Source organism: Melanotaenia boesemani, chromosome 4 (assembly GCF_017639745.1).
Source record: "Melanotaenia boesemani isolate fMelBoe1 chromosome 4, fMelBoe1.pri, whole genome shotgun sequence".
Classification (NCBI taxonomy): domain Eukaryota; kingdom Metazoa; phylum Chordata; class Actinopteri; order Atheriniformes; family Melanotaeniidae; genus Melanotaenia; species Melanotaenia boesemani.
In genome coordinates this window covers 566126-585560 of record NC_055685.1, presented here as the reverse complement: position 1 = coordinate 585560, position 19435 = coordinate 566126, and the positions used below count along the sequence as shown (strand labels likewise).

The following is a 19435-nucleotide window of genomic DNA, read 5'->3' as shown; positions in this document are numbered from 1 at the left end:
ATTGACTTCAGCTTCATGATTACTTCAGCTGGTGCTTCAGCAAGCACACTTCAGCCATTTTCAGCAATGTTGAACTACCTTAAGCACATTTTACTTCAACTTTCCACCATTTTAACTACATTTAAACAACTATTGACTTCAGCTTCATATATACCTCTTCAACAACCATAATTCAGCCCTTTTCAGCCATGTTGAACTATCTTAAGCACATTTCAGTTCAGCTTTCCACCATTTTAACTACATTTAAACACCTGCTTGTGCTTTAAATCCTTCCAACTATTGACTTAAGCTTCATATATACTTCTTCAACAACCATATTTCAGCCCTTTTCAGCCATCTTCAGCAATCTTAAGCACATTTCAGTTCAACATTTCAGCCTTTCAGCACCTTTTAACTCCAGTTTGAGCTTTAAGTCCTTCAACCTTTCACTTCAGCTTAATAAATACTTTTTCAAAAAAGACATTTCAGCCTTTTTTAACTATCTTCAGCCACTTTTCAGCATTTTATTCCAATCATTCAGCATGACAGCATTCACACATGCTGTTATGCAATAACAGCTTTTTCTAGTTATTATTATTGTGTGAATGCTGTTAAGCATTCACACTATAGTTTTCCTGTTTTTCTTTATTATTATTATTATTATTATTATTATTATTATACCGCATTTTTCGGCACCTTTCTCCTTCCGCATTTTTTGTGCTATTTCAACAATTTTGGTATCAAAACGTTCAGCTCGTTCAGGACATTCCTGCTTTGACTTTTGGTATTTATAACTTTTATACTTTTTAAAATATTTAACTTTAAACAAAAATATTTTGCCATTGAAATCAATTGAAAACCTTTCAGCTCATTCAAAAACTTCTGCTTCTTTCAACTCCTACTACTTTTACATACTTTCAGCTAGAAACACCATTCAAACTTTAAACAACTCACAACGGATTGCGCTATTTAAAAATGACTTTTTTTGCCGATATGTTTTACGGTTTGGGATTTATGGAAGTTTAAAAATCATAAAAATTTTCATTTTCAACAAAATCTCTCCCACTCTAGCGCCCTCTAGCTTTTCAGCCTGTTCCGCTACTCCAAACAAATTCTCATAACTCCTACAATTTTCATCGTAGAGACATAAATTATACATCAAAACGGAGGAATTTAAGTTGGCTTCGAATAGAACCAAGCACGACAGAGCTGGGACTTATAGATTTTGAGTTACGCCTCTCCAAGCGAGCAAAAGTCAACTTTTGCTCCTATACCCTTCCATTCAAATCAGAGGCAGGATTCTGGGTCAAAGTGCATTTCTCCTCTGTTTTTAACTCGCCACCATTTAAATTCTGTTCAAAGTAGGGATGAATAAATTACATCCCTGCCTTCCTCAGACCCTCCTGGCGCTCACGGTGAAAGAATTATTTGGATATCTCCTAAAGTTTTCTGTCAGGAGCGAGGAGTTCGAGAGGTGCGCAGAGTGATTCGGCAGTTCTGCTCTGCTCTTTTCCCAGTCTGTGCCTGTCAGTTAAGTGAGGGGCTGTTGTCATGACAACTCACTGAGTGCTCTCAGCTGTTAGGAGCCAGCTGACCTTTGACCTCATACATTCAGTCTTATTGATCCAGATTATGGATTTCTCACCTGGTTTTGTCCTCCTAATGAGTCCACATATGTCTCTGTCCTCTTCTCCTGTCTCCTCCTTGTCCTTGAGGCCACATGTCCTCCTCTATCTCTCCTCCTCTGTCTGTCCTCTCATCATGTCCTTTGCTGCTCACTTATATGATTGACTGTGTTTCAGCTGCCAGTTCACCTCTTTTTCAGCTCTTTCTGCCTTTTACAATCATTTGCTCTACATTCAACCAGTTCAGCACCTTTAATATTCACTTTCAGCTGTAAATCCTTTAACTATTGACTTCAGCTTCATGATTACTTCGGCTGGTGCTTCAGCAAGCAGACTTCAGCCATTTTCAGCCATGTTTCACTTTCTTAAGCACATTTCAGTTCAACTTTCCACCATTTTAACTACATTTAAACACCAATTTGTGCTTTAAATGGTTGAACTCTTCATTTCAGCTTCATATATACTTCTTCAACAACCATTTTTCAGCCATCTTCAGCAATCTTTCAGCACCTTTTATCTCCACTTTGAGCTTTCAATCCTTCAACTTTTCACTTCAGCTTAATAAATATTTCTTCAACAAAGACATTTCAGCCTTTTTTAACCATCTTCAGCCATTTTTCAGCATTTTATTTCAATCATTCAGCATGACAGCATTCACACATGCTGTTATGCAATAACAGCTTTTTCTAGTTATTATTATTATTATTATACCGCATTTTTCGGCACCTTTCTCCTTCCGCATTTTTTGTGCTATTTCAACAATTTTGGTATCAAAACGTTCAGCTCGTTCAGGACATTCCTGCTTTGACTTTTGGTATTTATAACTTTTATACTTTTTAAAATATTTAACTTTAAACAAAAATATTTTGCCATTGAAATCAATTGAAAACCTTTCAGCTCATTCAAAAACTTCTGCTTCTTTCAACTCCTACTACTTTTACATACTTTCAGCTAGAAACACCATTCAAACTTTAAACAACTCACAACGGATTGCGCTATTTAAAAATGACTTTTTTTGCCGATATGTTTTACGGTTTGGGATTTATGGAAGTTTAAAAATCATAAAAATTTTCATTTTCAACAAAATCTCTCCCACTCTAGCGCCCTCTAGCTTTTCAGCCTGTTCCGCTACTCCAGACAAATTCTCATAACTCCTACAATTTTCATCGTAGAGACAGAAATTATACATCAAAACGGAGGAATTTAAGTTGGCTTCGAATAGAACCAAGCACGACAGAGCTGGGACTTATAGATTTTGAGTTACGCCTCTCCAAGCGAGCAAAAGTCAACTTTTGCTCCTATACCCTTCCATTCAAATCAGAGGCAGGATTCTGGGTCAAAGTGCATTTCTCCTCTGTTTTTAACTCGCCACCATTTAAATTCTGTTCAAAGTAGGGATGAATAAATTACATCCCTGCCTTCCTCAGACCCTCCTGGCGCTCACGGTGAAAGAATTATTTGGATATCTCCTAAAGTTTTCTGTCAGGAGCGAGGAGTTCGAGAGGTGCGCAGAGTGATTCGGCAGTTCTGCTCTGCTCTTTTCCCAGTCTGTGCCTGTCAGTTAAGTGAGGGGCTGTTGTCATGACAACTCACTGAGTGCTCTCAGCTGTTAGGAGCCAGCTGACCTTTGACCTCATACATTCAGTCTTATTGATCCAGATTATGGATTTCTCACCTGGTTTTGTCCTCCTAATGAGTCCACATATGTCTCTGTCCTCTTCTCCTGTCTCCTCCTTGTCCTTGAGGCCACATGTCCTCCTCTATCTCTCCTCCTCTGTCTGTCCTCTCATCATGTCCTTTGCTGCTCACTTATATGATTGACTGTGTTTCAGCTGCCAGTTCACCTCTTTTTCAGCTCTTTCTGCCTTTTACAATCATTTGCTCTACATTCAACCAGTTCAGCACCTTTAATATTCACTTTCAGCTGTAAATCCTTTAACTATTGACTTCAGCTTCATGATTACTTCGGCTGGTGCTTCAGCAAGCAGACTTCAGCCATTTTCAGCCATGTTTCACTTTCTTAAGCACATTTCAGTTCAACTTTCCACCATTTTAACTACATTTAAACACCAATTTGTGCTTTAAATGGTTGAACTCTTCATTTCAGCTTCATATATACTTCTTCAACAACCATTTTTCAGCCATCTTCAGCAATCTTTCAGCACCTTTTATCTCCACTTTGAGCTTTCAATCCTTCAACTTTTCACTTCAGCTTAATAAATATTTCTTCAACAAAGACATTTCAGCCTTTTTTAACCATCTTCAGCCATTTTTCAGCATTTTATTTCAATCATTCAGCATGACAGCATTCACACATGCTGTTATGCAATAACAGCTTTTTCTAGTTATTATTATTATTATTATTATTATTATACCGCATTTTTCGGCACCTTTCTCCTTCCGCAATTTTTGTGCTATTTCAACAATTTTGGTATCAAAACGTTCAGCTCGTTCAGGACATTCCTGCTATGACTTTTGGTATTTATAACTTTTATACTTTTTAAAATATTTAACTTTAAACAAAAATATTTTGCCATTGAAATGAATGGAGAAAGTTTCAGCTCATTCAAAAACTTCCGCTTCTTTCAACTCCTACTACTTTTACATACTTTCAGCTAGAAACACCATTCAAACTTTAAACAACTCACAACGGATTGGGCTATTTAAAAATGACTTTTTTTGCCGATATGTTTTACGGTTTTGGATTTATGGAAGTTTAAAAATCATCAAAATCTTGATTTTCAACAAAATCTCTTGTCACTCTAGCGCCCTCTAGCTTTTCAGCCTGTTCCGCCACTCAAACAAATTCTCATAACTCCTACAATTTTCATCGTAGAGACATACATTATACATCAAAACGGAGGAATTTAAGTTGGCTTCGAATAGAACCAAGCACGACAGAGCTGGGACTTATAGATTTTGAGTTACGCCTCTCCAAGCGAGCAAAAGTCAACTTTTGCTCCTATACCCGTCCATTCATTTCAGAACCAGGATTCTGGGTCAAAGTGCATTTCTCCTGTGTTTTTAACTCGCCACCATTTAAATTCTGTTTGAAGTAGGGATGAATAAATTACATCCCTGCGTTCCTCAGACCCTCCTGGCGCTCATGGTGAAAGATTTATTAGGATAACTCTTATGGTTTTCTGTCAGGACCAAGGAGTTCGGGAGGTGCGCAGAGTGATTCGGCAGTTCTGCTCTGCTCTTTTCTCAGTCTGTGCCTGTCAGTTGTCATGGGCTGTTGTCATGACAACTCACTGAGTGCTCTCAGCTGTTAGCAGCCAGCTGACCTTTGACCTCATACATTCAGTCTTATTGATCCAGATTATGGATTTCTCACCTGGTTTTGTCCTCCTAATGAGTCCACATATGTCTCTGTCCTCTTCTCATGTCTCCTCCTTGTCCTTGAGGCCACATGTCCTCCTCTATCTCTCCTCCTCTGTCTGTCCTCTCACCATGTCCTTTGCTGCTCACTTATATGATTGACTGTGTTTCAGCTGCCAGTTCACCTCTTTTTCAGCTCTTTCTGCCTTTTACAATCATTTCTTCTACATTCAACCCTTTCAGCACCTTTAACATTCAGTTTCAGCTTTAAATACTTTAACTATTGACTTCAGCTTCATGATTACTTCAGCTGATGTTTCAACACCCAGACTTCAGCCATTTTCAGCCATGTTGAACTATCTTAAGGACATTTCAGTGCAGCTTTCCACCTTTTTAACTACATTAAACACCAGTTTGAGCTTCAAATCCTTCCAACTATTGACTTAGGCTTCATATATACTTCTTCAACAACCATATTTCTGCCCTTTTCAGCCATCTTCAGCAATCTTAAGCACATTTCACTTCAACCTTTCAGCCTTTCAGCACCTTTTAACTCCACTTTGAGCTTTAAATCCTTCAACTTTTCACTTCAGCTTAATAAATACTTTTTCAAAAAAGACATTTCAGCCTTTTTCAACCATCTTCAGCCATCTTTCAGCATTTTATTCCAATCATTCAGCATGACAGCATTCACACTTGCTGTTATGCTAATAACAGCCTTTTCTAGTTATTATTATTGTGTGAATGCTGTTAAGCATTCACACTATAGTTTTCCTGTTTTTCTTTATTGTGTGAATGCTGTTAAGCATTCACACTATAGTTTTCCTGTTTTTCTTTATTATTGTGTGAATGCTGTTAAGCATTCACACTATAGTTTTCCTGTTTTTCTTTATTATTATTGTGTGAATGCTGTTAAGCATTCACACTATAGTTTTCCTGTTTTTCTTTATTATTATTATTGTGTGAATGCTGTTAAGCATTCACACTATAGTTTTCCTGTTTTTCTTTATTATTATTATTATTATTATTATTATACCGCATTTTTCGGCACCTTTCTCCTTCCGCATTTTTTGTGCTATTTCAACAATTTTGGTATCAAAACGTTCAGCTCGTTCAGGACATTCCTGCTTTGACTTTTGGTATTTATAACTTTTATACTTTTTAAAATATTTAACTTTAAACAAAAATATTTTGCCATTGAAATCAATTGAAAACCTTTCAGCTCATTCAAAAACTTCTGCTTCTTTCAACTCCTACTACTTTTACATACTTTCAGCTAGAAACACCATTCAAACTTTAAACAACTCACAACGGATTGCGCTATTTAAAAATGACTTTTTTTGCCGATATGTTTTACGGTTTGGGATTTATGGAAGTTTAAAAATCATAAAAATTTTCATTTTCAACAAAATCTCTCCCACTCTAGCGCCCTCTAGCTTTTCAGCCTGTTCCGCTACTCCAAACAAATTCTCATAACTCCTACAATTTTCATCGTAGAGACATAAATTATACATCAAAACGGAGGAATTTAAGTTGGCTTCGAATAGAACCAAGCACGACAGAGCTGGGACTTATAGATTTTGAGTTACGCCTCTCCAAGCGAGCAAAAGTCAACTTTTGCTCCTATACCCTTCCATTCAAATCAGAGGCAGGATTCTGGGTCAAAGTGCATTTCTCCTCTGTTTTTAACTCGCCACCATTTAAATTCTGTTCAAAGTAGGGATGAATAAATTACATCCCTGCCTTCCTCAGACCCTCCTGGCGCTCACGGTGAAAGAATTATTTGGATATCTCCTAAAGTTTTCTGTCAGGAGCGAGGAGTTCGAGAGGTGCGCAGAGTGATTCGGCAGTTCTGCTCTGCTCTTTTCCCAGTCTGTGCCTGTCAGTTAAGTGAGGGGCTGTTGTCATGACAACTCACTGAGTGCTCTCAGCTGTTAGGAGCCAGCTGACCTTTGACCTCATACATTCAGTCTTATTGATCCAGATTATGGATTTCTCACCTGGTTTTGTCCTCCTAATGAGTCCACATATGTCTCTGTCCTCTTCTCCTGTCTCCTCCTTGTCCTTGAGGCCACATGTCCTCCTCTATCTCTCCTCCTCTGTCTGTCCTCTCATCATGTCCTTTGCTGCTCACTTATATGATTGACTGTGTTTCAGCTGCCAGTTCACCTCTTTTTCAGCTCTTTCTGCCTTTTACAATCATTTGCTCTACATTCAACCAGTTCAGCACCTTTAATATTCACTTTCAGCTGTAAATCCTTTAACTATTGACTTCAGCTTCATGATTACTTCGGCTGGTGCTTCAGCAAGCAGACTTCAGCCATTTTCAGCCATGTTTCACTTTCTTAAGCACATTTCAGTTCAACTTTCCACCATTTTAACTACATTTAAACACCAATTTGTGCTTTAAATGGTTGAACTCTTCATTTCAGCTTCATATATACTTCTTCAACAACCATTTTTCAGCCATCTTCAGCAATCTTTCAGCACCTTTTATCTCCACTTTGAGCTTTCAATCCTTCAACTTTTCACTTCAGCTTAATAAATATTTCTTCAACAAAGACATTTCAGCCTTTTTTAACCATCTTCAGCCATTTTTCAGCATTTTATTTCAATCATTCAGCATGACAGCATTCACACATGCTGTTATGCAATAACAGCTTTTTCTAGTTGTGTGAATGCTTTCAAGCATTCACACTATAGTTTTCCTGTTTTTATTTATTATTCTTATTATTCTTCCGCCGTTTTTCGGCACGTTATAACTTGAGCTAGCTTCAGCCGATTTCAACAATTTTGGTATCAAAACGTTCAGCTCGTTGAGGAGAGGGGTGCTTCTTTTCAAATTTTTGATATATGTTCAACTTTTTAAGTTATTGATCATTTATTGATTTTCAGCTCCCATTGAAATGAATGGCATTTCAGCTCTTCAGCCTTCAACTGCTTCAAAACTTTCACCTCTTTCAGCTCTTATAACTTCAGCATACTTTCAGCTAGAAACACCATTCAAACTTTAAACAACTCACAAGGGATTGGGCTATTAAACTTCTATTCAACTTTTTAATATCTTTTACCGTTATTGATTTATGGCAGTTTAAAAATCAATAACTTTTAGAATGTTCACTCCACTATCTCCCACTCTAGCTCTCACTCTAACCTTTCAGCCTGTTCCACTACTCCAAACAAATTCTCATAACTCCTACAACTTTCGTCGTAGAGACATAAATTATACATCAAAATGGAGGAATTTTAGTTGGCTTCGAAGAGAACCAAGAATGACAGAGCTGGGATGTACAGATCTCGAGCTATGCCTCTCCAAGCGAGGAAAAGTCTACTTTTGCTCCCATAGACTTCCATTCAAATCTGGATTCTAAGAGGAAAATGCATTTCTCATGTGTTTTTAACTTGTCCCCATTTAAATTCTGTTCACATTACAGTAAAATAAACCACATCCCTGCGTTCCCCAGACCCTCCTGGCGCTCACGGTGAAAAAATTATTTGGATAACTCTTAGAGTTTTCTTTTAATGAACAGTTGTTCGGGAGGTGCGCAAAGTGATTGGAACAGTGCAGCTCTGCTCTCTGCTTGTCAGTTAAGTGAGGGGCCGTCGTCATGACAACTCACTGACTGCTCTCAGCTGTGAACAGCACGCTAACCTTTGACCTAATTCATTCAGCTTTATTGATCCAGATCATGGACTTCTCACCTGGTTTTGGCCTCCTATTCAGTCCAGGCATGTCCCTCTGTCCTCTTCTCCTGTCTCTTCCTTGTCCTTCTCATTACAACAGGCCACATGTCCTCCTCTATCTCTCCTCCTCTGTCTGTCCTCTCATCATGTCCTTTGCTGCTCAGTTACATGATGGACTGTGTTTCAGCTCTTTCTGCCTTTTACAATGATTTATTCTACATTAAACCAGTTCAGCATCTTTAACATTCACTTTCAGCTTTAAATCCTTTAACTATTGACTTCAGCTACATGATTACTTCAGCTGGTGCTTCAGCAAGGAGACTTCAGCCATTTCAGCCATGTTGAACTATCTTAAGCACATTTCAGTTCAACTTTCCACCATTTTAACTACATTTAAACACCTGCTTGTGCTTTAAATCCTTCCAACTACTGACTTAAGCTTCATATATACCTCTTCAACAACCATAATTCAGCCCTTTTCAGCCATGTTGAACTATCTTAAGCACATTTCAGTTCAGCTTTCCACCTTTTCAACTACATTTAAACACCTGCTTGTGCTTTAGATCCTTCCAACTATTGACTTAAGCTTCATATATACCTCTTCAACAACCATAATTCAGCCCTTTTCAGCCATGTTGAACTGTCTTAAGCACATTTCAGTTCAGCTTTCAACCTTTTTAACTACATTTAAACACCTGCTTGTGCTTTAAATCCTTCCAACTATTGACTTAAGCTTCATATATACCTCTTCAACAACCATAATTCAGCCCTTTTCAGCCATGTTGAACTATCTTAAGCACATTTCAGTTCAGCTTTCCACCTTTTAAACTACATTTAAACACCTGCTTGTGCTTTAAATCCTTCCAACTATTGACTTAAGCTTCATATATACCTCTTCAACAACCATAATTCAGCCCTTTTCAGCCATGTTGAACTGTCTTAAGCACATTTCAGTTCAGCTTTCCACCATTTTAACTACATTTAAACACCTGCTTGTGCTTTAGATCCTTCCAACTATTGACTTAAGCTTCATATATACCTCTTCAACAACCATAATTCAGCCCTTTTCAGCCATGTTGAACTATCTTAAGCACATTTCAGTTCAGCTTTCCACCTTTTTAAGTACATTTAAACACCTGCTTGTGCTTTAAATCCTTCCAACACTTGACTTAAGCTTTATATATACTGCTTCAACAACCATAATTCAGCCCTTTTCAGCCATGTTGAACTATCTTAAGCACATTTCAGTTCAGCTTTCCACCTTTTAAACTACATTTAAACACCTGCTTGTGCTTTAAATCCTTCCAACACTTGACTTAAGCTTTATATATACTGCTTCAACAACCATAATTCAGCCCTTTTCAGCCATCTTCAGCAATTTTAAGCCCATTTCAGTTCAACCTTTCACCCTTTCAGCACCTTTTAACCCCACTTTGAGCTTTAAATTCTTCAGCTTTTCACTTCAGTTTAATAAATACTTTTTCAACAAAGACATTTCAGCCTTTTTCAACCATCTTCAGCCATATTTTCAGCATTTTAGTACGATCATTCAGCATGACAGCATTCACACATGCTTCATGATTACTTTAGCTGAGGCTTCAACAAGCAGACTTCTGCCATTTTCAGCCATGTTTAACTATGTAAAGGCCATTTAAGTTTAACTTTCCACCTTTTAAACTATGTTAAACACCTGTTAGAGCTTTAAATTGTTCAGCTCTTCATTTCAGCTTCACATATACTACTTCAACAAGCACATTTCACCCATCTTCAACTAGCCTAAGTACATTTCTGTTCACCGCTCCACCATTTCAGCAACTTTAAAGTCCAGTTTAAGGTTTAAATGCGTCAGCTGTTTATTTATACTTCATACATACCTCTTCAAGAATAACACTTCAACCATCTTTATCTGTTATTAATGCTTGACATACATCTTAAATCATCATACACCAGTTCGAGCTTCAAATCTTTAAACTATAATAAGTTAATTTCAGTTCTTTAAACCATTTTTACTCACATTTAAAGACCAATTGTAACTTCTATTCCTTCAGCTAAATTTTTCAGTTAATTCTCTTCGGCCCTAACACACACATTTCACAAACTATAGACCAAAGTTCTTCTTCTTCTTCTTAGCTTTCAATAAGCCCATTCAGCAGTCTCTGACCTAATCACCAATTATCTGTCTACTTTTTTACAGTGATTGATTTATAAAATTAATTTTGAGTGTTTTGGCACCTTTATCAGATTTCACTAGAACTTTAGAATTATTTAAGTCTGTTCTTTTCTTTAAAAAAAAAGGTTTGGACATCTTACATAGTAATTTTGTTAAATTTAGTCTGATTCATGGAGTTCCTCTTTAGCTGCAAAGCTAAGCAAAGCCAGCTACCACTACCCGGTAGTTGTTAACCAGCCATCATCTTTCATGGCTTCAACTGATAAAATTAATTCATGGAATTCCTGAAAGGGAAAGCAGAGCCAACTACCATTACCAGTTGGGATAGAGTTATGGCTGACTTATGTACCATAACAATATCCACACATATCACAAAATCATTTAAATATTAACACCACAGTTAAAAAAAATCATTATCTTATTCACTAATTCAACTATCAACATGTTTCTCATTAGTTTTAAAGAGAAGTTCAAGGACTTAACAGTGTTCGGACACCTTACAATGGTTTATATCACTCTGCAGTCATCCTAATTAGGGTCCGAGCCATACGAAGTATGGTGAGACCCTATTGTTCCTGAAATGTTTATTAGGGTCCGAGCCATACAAAGTATGGCGAGACCCTATTGTTTTCCAAATGTTTATTAGGGTCCGAGCCATACGAAGTATGGCGAGACCCTATTGTTCCTGAAATGTTTATTAGGGTCCGAGCCATACAAAGTATGGCGGGGCCCTATTGTTATTGCTATGTTTATTATTAGGGTCCGAGCCATACGAAGTATGGCGGGGCCCTATTGTAGTTGTAATGTTTATTAGGGTCCGAGCCATACAAAGTATGGCAAGGCCCTATTGTTCCTGAAATGTTTATTCTCCTTCTAAGCGCTTCAACCCCAAATTTGACCCCCTAAACACCCATGAAAAGTTGTGAAACTTGGCACACACGTCAAGTCCTGCGTAACTCGGATATTATAAGGTCCGCATACACTTCAATGCAAAATTGGCTCAACAGCGCCACCTAGACACCCCAAAATTCCCCTAATGAATGGGGTCCCAAAACTCTACTTCGACGTAGGAAGACGAAACTCGGCACACACGTGTAACACCCCGAGTCGAGCAAAAAAGTCAATCTAACACCTGTTGCCATGGCAACGTGGTGCCCGCCATCTTGGCGTGTGCGGCCATTTTTTTGCCATTTTTGGCACTTTACACACATCGTATTTGAACGAACTAGTCTGAGGGGATTCGTGCGACTGACTCCAAACTTGGAGGGAAGCTTCCTGACAAGTTGGGGACCAAACGCTATTCAAATCTTTCTAATAGCAGAAAGCGTGTTACCGTGGCAACCGACGGAAAAACGCCTTCTCGCAATGAAACACGGTTTGCTCATATCTCCATAGAAAAACATGGGATCTGCACCAAACTTATCAGTATTCATACGTGTCACACCCCAAGTCCAGCAAAGAAGTCAATTGAACACCTGTTGCCATGGCAACGGGGTGCCCGCCATCTTGGATTTCATTGCCATTTGAACGAACTAGTCTGAGGGGATTCGTGCGACTGACTCCAAACTTGGTGGGAAGCTTCCTGACAAGTTGGGGACCAAACGCTATTCAAATCTTTCTAATAGCAGAAAGCGTGTTACCGTGGCAACCGACGGAAAATGACCTCGCCAAGAAACACGGTTTGCACATATCTCCATAGGAATACATGGGATCTGCACCAAAGTTGACAGGATTCATACCTGTGACACCCCAAGTCCAGCAAAGAAGTCATTCCAACACCTATTGCCATGGCAACCGACGGAAAATGACCTTCTCGCCTTGAAACACGGTTTGCTCATATCTCCATAGAAATACATATGATCTGCACCAAAGTTCACAGTATTCATACCTGTGACACCCCAAGTACAGCAAAGAAGTCAATCGAACACCTGTTGCCATGGCAACGGGGTGCCCGCCATCTTGGATTTCATTGCCATTTGAACGAACTAGTCTGAGGGGATTCGTGCGACAGACTCCAAACTTGGTGGGAACGTTACTGACAAGTTGGAGAACAAACGCTATTCAAATCTTTCTAATAGGAGAAACCGTGTTACCGTGGCAACCGACAGAAAAAGCCTTCTCGCCATGAAACACGGTTGCTCATATCTCCATAGGAATACGTGGGAACTGCACCAAAGTTCACAGTATTCATACTTGTTGGGTCCTAAACACAGTACAACACTTGTTGTCATGGCAACATCGGGTGGCGGGGTCCAGGCCGCTCGGACCCGATGGATGCCGCTTGCGGCTTTAATTAGGGTCCGAGCCATACGAAGTATGGAAGGACCCTATTGTTTTCCAAATGTTTATTAGGGTCCGAGCCATACAAAGTATGGCGGGGCCCTATTGTTTCTGCTATGTTTATTATTCTCGTTCTCCTAAGCGCTTTGACCCCAAATTTGACCCCCTAAACAACCATGAAAAGTTGTGAAACTTGGCACAGACGTCACGTCCGGCGTAACTCGGATATTATAAGGTCCGCATACACTTCAATGCAAAATTGGCTCAACAGCGCCACCTAGAGTCACCAAAAATCACCACATGAATGGGGCCCCGGAAGTCTACTTCAACGTAGGAAGACGAAACTCGGCACACACGTGCACCACCCCGAGTTGACCAAAAAACTCAAAGTAACACCTGTCGCCATGGCAACAGGGTGCCCGCCATCTTGGCGTGTGCGGCCATTTTTTTGCCATTTTTTGCACTTTACACACATCGTATTTGAACGAACTAGTCTGAGGGGATTCGTGCGATTGACTCCAAACTTGGTGGGAAGCTTCCTGACAAGTTGGGGACCAAAAATTGTTCAAATCTTTCTAATAGCAGGAAACGTGTTACCGTGGCAACCGACAGAAAATGACCTTCTCGCCATGAAACACGGTTTGCTCATATCTCCATAGAAATACGTGGGATCTGCACCAAACTTGATAGGATTCATACTTGTGACACCCCAAGTCCAGCAAAGAAGTCAATAGAACACCTGTTGCCATGGCAACGGGGTGCCCGCCATCTTGGATTTCACTGCCATTTTAACGAACTTGTCTGAGGGGATTCGTGCGACTGACTTCAAACTTGGTGGGAAGCTTCCTGACAAGTTGGGGCCCAAACGCTCCTCAAATCTTTCTAATGGGAAAAAGCGTGTAACCGTGGCAACCGACGGAAAAATGCCCTCGCCATGAAACACGGTTTGCTCATATCTCCATAGAAATACGTGGGATCTGCACCAAACTTGATAGGATTCATACTTGTGACACCCCAAGTCCAGCAAAGAAGTCAATAGAACACCTGTTGCCATGGCAACGGGGTGCCCGCCATCTTGGATTTCACTGCCATTTTAACGAACTAGTCTGAGGGGATTCGTGCGACTGACTTCAAACTTGGTGGGAAGCTTCCTGACAAGTTGGGGACCAAACGCTCCTCAAATCTTTATAATAGGAAAAAGCGTGTAACCGTGGCAACCGATGGAAAAATGCCCTCGCCATGAAACACGGTTTGCTTATATCTCCATAGGAATACGTGGGATCTGCACCAAACTTCACAGGATTCATACTTGTGACAACCCAAGTCCAGCATTGATGTCAATAGAACAACTGTTGCCATGGCAACGCACTGCCCGCCATCTTGGATTTCATTGCCATTTGAACGAACTAGTCTGAGGGGATTCGTGCGACTGACTCCAAACTTGGTGGGAAGCTTCCTGACAAGTTGGGGACCAAACGCTATTCAAATCTTTCTAATAGGAAAAAGCAGGTAACCATGGCAACCCTTGGAAAACAGCCTTCTCGCCATGAAATACGGTTTGCTTCTATCTCCATAGGAATACGTGGGAACTGCATCAAACTTGACAGGATTCATACTTGTTGGGTCCCTAACGCATTACACCACCTGTTGTCATGGCGACATCGGGTGGCGGGGTCCAGGCCGCTCGGACCCGATGGATGCCGCTTGCGGCTTTAATTATACTTCTCCTTCTAAGCATTTCGACGCCAAATTTGACCCCCTAAACACCCATGAAAAGTTGTGAAACTTGGCACACACGTCAAGCCCGGCGAAAATCGGATATTATAAAGTCTGCATACACTTCAATGCAAAATTGGCTCAACAGCGCCACCTAGAAAAAAAAAATACCCCAAAATGAATGGGGACCCCAACGTCTACTTCGATGTAGGAAGACGAAACTCGGCACACACGTGTAACACCCCAAGTCCAAAAGAAAACTCAATGAAACACCTGTTGCCATGGCAACGGGGTGCCCGCCATCTTGGCGTGTGCGGCCATTTTTTTCCCCTTTTTTGCACTTTACACACATGGTATTTCAACGAACTAGTCTGAGGGGATTCGTGCGATTGACTCCAAACTTGGTGGGAAGCTTCCTGACAAGTTGGGGACCAAACGCTATTCAAATCTTTCTAATAGCAGAAAGCGTGTTACCGTGGCAACCCACGGAAGAACGCCTTCTCGCCATGAAACACGGTTCGCTCATATCTCCATAGAAATAGATGGGATCTGCACCAAAGTTCACAGTATTCATACGTGTAGAACCCCAAGTCCAGCAAAGAAGTCAATCGAACACCTGTTGCCAAGGCAACGCCGTGCCCGCCATCTTGGATTTCATGGCCATTTGAACGAACTAGTCTGAGGGGATTGGTGCGACTGACTCAAAACTTAGAGGGAAGCTTCCTGACAAGTTGGGGACCAAACGCTATTCAAATCTTTCTAATAGCAGAAAACGTGTTACCATGGCAACCGATGGAAAAACGCCTTCTCGCCATGAAACACGGTTTGCTTATATCTCCATAGGAATACGTGGGATCTGCACCAAACTTGCCAGGATTCATACTTGTGACAACCCAAGTCCAGTATTGATGTCAATAGAACACCTGTTGCCATGGCAACGCACTGCCCGCCATCTTGGATTTCACTTCCATTTGAACGAACTAGTCTGAGGGGATTCGTGCCACTGACTCCAAACTTGCTGGGAACCTTCCTGACAAGTTGGGGACCAAACGCTATTCAAATCTTTCTAATAGCAAAAAGCGTGTTACCGTGGCAACCCACGGAAAAACACCTTCTCGCCATGAAACACGGTTTGCTCATATCTCCACAGGAATAAATGGGAACTGCACCAAACTTGACAGTATTCATACTTGTTGGGTCCTTAACGCATTACACCACCTGTTGTCATGGCGACATCGGGTGGCGGGGTCCAGGCAGCTCGGACCCGATGGATGCCGCTTGCGGCTTTAATTAGGGTCCGAGCCATACAAAGTATGGCAAGGCCCTATTGTTCCTGAAATGTTTATTATTATACTTCTCCTCCTAAGCGCTTCGACCCCAAATTTGACCCCCTAAACACCCATGAAAAGTTATGAAACTTGGCACACACCTCAAGCCCGGCGAAAATTGCAATATTCTATGGACTGCATACACTTCAATGCAAAAATGGCTCAACAGCGCCACCTAGAAAAAATAAATTACCCCCAATATAATGGGGACACAAACGGCTACTTTGACGCAGGAACACGAAACTCGGCACACACGTGTAACACCCCGAGTCGAGCAAAAAAGTCAATCAAACATCTGTTGTCATGGCAACGGGGTGCCCGCCATCTTGGCGTGTGCGTCCATTTTTTGCACTTTACACACATCCTATTTGAACGAACTAGTCTGAGGGGATGCGTGCGACTGACTCCAAACTTGGTGGGAACGTTACTGACAAGTTGGGGACCAAACGCTATTCAAATCTTTCTAATAGGAACAAGGCTGTTACCGTGGCAACCGACTGAAAATGACCTTGTCGCCATGAAACATGGTTTGCTCATATCTCCATAGAAAAACATGGGATCTGCACCAAACTTTACAGTATTCATACCTGTAACACCCCAAGCCCAGCAAAGAAGTCAATCGGACACCTGTTGCCATGGCAACGGGGTGCCCGCCATCTTAGATTTCATTGACATTTGAACAAACTAGTCTGAGGGGATTCGTGCGACTGACTCCAAACTTGGTGGAAACCTTCCTGACAAGGTGGGGACCAAACGCTATTCAAATCTTTCTAATAGGAGAAAGCGTGTTACCGTGGCAACCTATGGAAAATTACCTCGCCAAGAAACACGGTTGCTCATATCTCCATAGAAATAGATGGGATGTGCACCAAAGTTCACAGTATTCATACTGGTGACACACCAAGTCCAGCAAACAAGTCAATTGAACACCTGTTGCCATGGCAACGGGGTGCCCGCCATCTTGGATTTTACTGCCATTTCAGCGAACTAGTCTGAGAGGATTCGTGCGACAGACTCCAAACTTGGTGGGAACGTTACTGACAAGTTGGGGACCAAACGCTATTCAAATCTTTCTAATAGGAAAAAGCATGTTACCGTGGCAACCGACGGAAAATGACCTCATCGCCATGAAATACGGTTTGCTCATATCTCCATAGAAAAACATGGGATTGGCACCAAACTTTACAGTAGTCATACCTGTAACACCCCAAATCCAGCAAAGAACTCAATTGAACACCTGTTGCCATGGCAACGGCCTGCCCGCCATCTTGGATTTCACAGCCATTTGAACGAACTAGTCTGAGGGGATTCGTGCGACCGACTCCAAACTTGGTGGGAACCTTCCTGACAAGGTGGGGACCAAACGCTATTCAGATCTTTCTAATAGCAGAAAGCGTGTTACCGTGCCAACCAACGGAATATGACCTTCTCACCATGAAACACGGTTTGCTCATATCTCCATAGGAATACATGGGATCTGCACCAAAGTTCACAGGATTCATACTTGTTGGGTCCTTAACACACTTAACACATTACAACACCTGTTGCCATGGCAACATAGTGTGTTGTCTAACATATTAGCATGATAGCAAAAAATGCTAACTAGCTATATCAAAATGCCCATTTCTCAGCTAGCACTTACCTAAATCGCCTAGCAGGTTAGCACATTAGCTAACATGCTAACAAGTTAGCATGCTATCAAAAAATGCTATCTAGGTACATCAAAATTTCTGTTCCTCAGCTAGCCAGTTTACTAAATTGCCTATCATGTTAGGTAGCATGCTAGCATAAAATGATAACTAGGTATATAAAATTTTTGTTTCTCAGCTAGCCATTTCACTTAATTGCCTAACATGTTAGGTAGTATGCTAGCAGAAAAATGCTAAATTCTCAGCTACCCATTTTACCATGTTACATGGCATGTTAGCACATTATCTAGGCTGCTAGCAATACATGTTAACTACGCACAATTGCATGCCAGATAGATGAAGGTATTTTAGCGTATCACACAAACACCCCATAAAACATGCTGTATAGATTCAAAGTAATTTATTCATACTGCAACAAATTAGAACACAAGTTAGTAAAACACTGTCTTCCGTCTGGTTGAACAACTTGCTGCCAACTGCGACATCAGTCTCCTGGGGAAAGGACAAAAAGGAATCAGTGTATGCATATGTGTATATACATACATGCACGCGCACACAATCACATTCCAGAATGTATTCTTCTGAACATCAATTCTCTTCTAAATCTAGTAATACATCATCAAAACAGGTTTGGATCATAATAACACAAGCAATACTATTGCTGCAGGCTGGTCAAGGCCTAACAAGTACACAGCTACTGTGCCTCTGTAATAACAGTACACACTGCCACTATTGAATATTAATTTATGAAGCCTCAGGTTACAGCTTTTTTCATGCTCTTCTTAGGCTCAATCACAATCAGCACTTTGGTCCAACAGAGCTCAGCATTAACTGTTCATCATTGGCTTCTGTCAAGTGAAAAATAACTGCTAAAATCTACAAACTGTACAATAAATAAAACAGACCCAGGCTACAATACATATAAACCAGACAGATAGAAACAAAAAACCTGAACCTAATTTTTTTTTTAATTACAAAGACTTTCTGAAGAGTAAAGAGTGTGTGTGAATAAACTAACTGTGTGTGTAGGATAGTGAGTAGTTAAATTTACTTTTACGTACCTTAGCCGGCGTCACTTGATTATCCCTGTAATTAACCTTAAACACAGTAGTTACATACAACTAAAATGATATAATTCAATAAAACCCACAGAATAAGAGGCACAATCCTAACACAAAATATAACTACATAACCACACTGAGGGCATGAGCTACAAAGCCTGTATTGCCAACTTTGCCATTTGGTCACTAGATTGCTAAACTTTTCAGGCCCTTTTTAACTATTTCTTCTCAATACAAACAAAACAAACAACCAACAAGAAATCTACTCACTATTTTCACATTTTCACTACCTTCTCTGGACAGGAAGCACAGAATACCTTTGAACATGGACTAACGTAGTACTGGTGTAAAGGATATCAACAGGGGACAAAATTTACTGACTACATACAAATGACTCATGACAGGGAACTCAGGTGAAGAACAGCACATCTCGATTCAATTTATTTAAATAAAAAATTCTTAAATTTGAAGCATTTGACCTGTCTTACTTAAAAGAACATAGAATGCCCTCGTGATCACTAAAATATGTAGGCACCACTAGCGCTTCTACTCTATAATTACTATTTTTAACGTAAACATGATCAATTAAGGTGCCCTTCTCTGTAGTGGCTGTCGACACATG

The 19435-nt window shown here is 40.3% G+C and overlaps 1 long non-coding RNA gene across 1 annotated transcript; it reads right to left on the bottom strand.

Moving 5' to 3' along the window:
- Positions 1–7491: 7491 nt before the first annotated feature.
- Positions 7492–19239, bottom strand: LOC121638055. Its single transcript, XR_006009982.1, has 3 exons — positions 19065–19239; positions 14189–14194; positions 7492–7510 (listed from the first exon to the last, which is right to left on the bottom strand). It is a non-coding gene; the product is annotated as an uncharacterized LOC121638055 (long non-coding RNA).
- Positions 19240–19435: the final 196 nt, after the last annotated feature.